Source organism: Vigna unguiculata, chromosome 3 (assembly GCF_004118075.2).
Source record: "Vigna unguiculata cultivar IT97K-499-35 chromosome 3, ASM411807v1, whole genome shotgun sequence".
Taxonomy (NCBI): Eukaryota; Viridiplantae; Streptophyta; class Magnoliopsida; order Fabales; family Fabaceae; genus Vigna; species Vigna unguiculata.
Window position 1 is genome coordinate 13,247,721 of NC_040281.1, and position 3,234 is coordinate 13,250,954.

Here is a 3,234-nt window from a genome sequence, read left to right on the forward strand (position 1 = left end):
AATGAGTTTGATGACAAACCAAATAATTAGAATAAATAAAAAATAATATATATATATATATATATATATATATATATATATATATATATATACTAGGGTAAACACAGGCGCTATCACGCCTGTGTGCACGTATTTTTTGAATATGCATGATATTATATTATTAATTGATGATATTATAATGTTATTAAGTTAATAAACAAAATAAAATTATATTTATAAAAAATAAAATAAAATGTATAGAGAAAATATGAAAAAATAATTATTGATGAATAGGAGAAAAAGAAGAAAGAGATAAATAAATAGTTTTATAAAATCTTGTAAAAGTAACTGTTAATTTTTTAAATTTAACAAACAATTACATTGTAAAGGGTAAAGTTGGAATTATTGAAAGTGGACACAAAAGAGGGAATCCTCTTTATATATAAAAAAAGAAGAAAGAGATAAATAAATAGTTTTATAAAATCTTGTAAAAGTAACTGTTAATTTTTTAAAATTTAACAAACAATTACATTGTAAAGGGTAAAGTTGGAATTATTGAAAGTGGACACAAAAGAGGGAATCCTCTTTATATATAACTAGCGAACACACAGGCGCTGTCGCGCCTGTGTATTCGCATTTTTTAATTTTCAAGAAATTTAAGATCAATAATAAATATATAATTTTCAAGAAATTTAAGATCAATAATAAAAATAATTTAAACAAAAATAACAAAATTAAATTATGTAAAAAGAAAATTTAAATAATAATTTAAAACAAAAGAGATTTGTAAAAAAATGATTAAAAGTAAATTATTTATAAAATAATTAATTTTTAAAATAACTAAGGGTAAAATGGATATAATTAATTTTTAAAATAACTAAGGGTAAGACGGGTATTATGAAATGTGGACACAAAAAGAGGAATCCCCTTTATTGTTATAATATATATATAATATAATATATATATATATATATATATATCATTACTTAATTAATTATAAATATTTTAATAATTTAAACGGGGACGGGTATTATGGCGGGGATATGTACATCCCCATACCCATCCCCATACCCAATTGAAAAAGTCGGGGATTACCCATACCCATACCCATACCCAGTCAATGCGGGGATTCCCCGTCAAAACGGGGACGGGTTCGGGCAATACTCACGGGAACGGATTTATTTGCCATCTCTAGAAATTACTACCCGTATGCTATCCGCCCTGTTAACATCCCTTTCCACATTTCAAAGAAAAAATCTTCCTTGCCTTTTACAGAACAAAAAAAAAAACACAACAAAAACCCATCTTCAACTACCAACAACCTTACAAAGAACTGATCTCGGTTATATTCCACCCCAAAGACAAAAGTCACAAACTTACAACAGTACAATCACTGCGGCACTAAAATAAAAACCCCTCATTTCCACACCAAACAATACGGAAGACGAACCAATAGAGATTTTGTCGAATAGGGTCTTTGAAGAACAACACATATGTGAAAAAGAAAAAGATAGATTTTTAGAAGAATAGGAGTGGTAACGAAGAACAACGGTTGAAGACGAAAATCACCACTTGAAGACGACGAACGAAATGCTCTTCACTCACGCTTTCTGCCTTCTGCCCATTTTTGTTGGAACATTTATTTCAAATACTGTAGAAAAAAAAAATTTAAGTAAAGTGAAATGTTAGAGCCAAGTAAAGTTGTGAGATAAGTTATCAAAAAGCTGTTAATATATTATTTTCCTTTTTTTTATGCAAAAGGAAAAACAAGATAGTATAAGTGAAAAAGATGAAAGCTTCTCCTGATTGTTTTTTTCTTTATTTCTTTGATTTTTGGAGCATTTAGCATGCTATAGTTTATGTAATCATATAGCTTATATTTACCACTAGTGAGATATTTATTTCTCATGCTTCCCTTCCTTGTGTTATAGCTTCACTTTCTTGTTTATAATTATTCATTTTGTATTGTATCATATGATAATCTGGCTTGCACATCCTATAACTACAACGAAGGATTGGAAGTGATGGAGGACTTGATGTTCTTTGATATATTGTGCTGCATGATTAAAGTGAAGCACATTGTAACTTATTTATTTTATTTCTCTATGTTCTAACGCTTTTGTTATATGATTTCAATTTCATGAAATTGGCAACATAGGCAGACTATTAAAATGTTTGCATCAAAGTTCATCAACTTTCGCTGAATTACAGTTATTATTTTAATTATTAATTTTGTAATTTATATTTTTAAATACTTAAAAATATAAATTACAAAATTAATAAGTTGTTTAATCATTTGAAAATAATATAAATAAAAATTATATATTTTTTTATAAAAGCACTTGCAGATTTTTTTTACAAATTTATTTTTAGAAAAACAATTTCTCAGGAAGAAAATAGTTGGGAAATTTTTTCGCAAAAAATTACAAAAAATTACCTGCAAATCTAATATTTGTAAGAAAATTACTCACGAATTTAAAGTTTATAAGAAAATTACCTGCCAAATTTAAATTTGCAAGAGAAAGGTACCTGCTGTTTTTTAAACCGATTCTTTTACAACAAAAATTGTTTCAGATTTTCTTTTGTAAAAAAAAAAAATACTGCAAATATTTTTTATAAAAAATTTGCACGAAGTTTTTTTGCAAACTTTTAAATTTTATTGTAATTAATTACACACAAAAGTATTATTTATCGATCAAAATTTGTAGAAAAAATGGCAAAAAATACTTTTCTTGCAAAGTTTTGTTGTAAGAAATCCGCAAGAAAATCTTCATGAAATATAGAAAATTTTAGTAGTAAGAAAAACAAAAAGCTAGTATAAAAGGAAAGGCATGCTTATAAAAGTAATTCACATTAAATAACATGTCAACCAATACAATAAAGATTTATACACACATAGCAATTGACATTAAAGTCAACTATCTGAATACATGGTATAGATATAGGTATCACTAAAGATATTCACTTGTGATGGTTTCTAGACTTCATAGATTATAAGACACAAGGGGTCATCAAGCAAACACACAAGGTTAATCATAGCCAATGACCGAAGAACAAGTCCAAAGGCTACAACCTCCTGCCACTCTCACCATAAAACTCATTCTACTCTATGTGAGTTTGAATAATTATTAGAATTCAAGATATCTCCTTCCAAACACACCCATATCAATGACATCCACTAACCATACCAACATTAAGGATTTCTTTTGAAATCCTTCAAATGTCAATACATATGTTCACCACAACACTCTATAT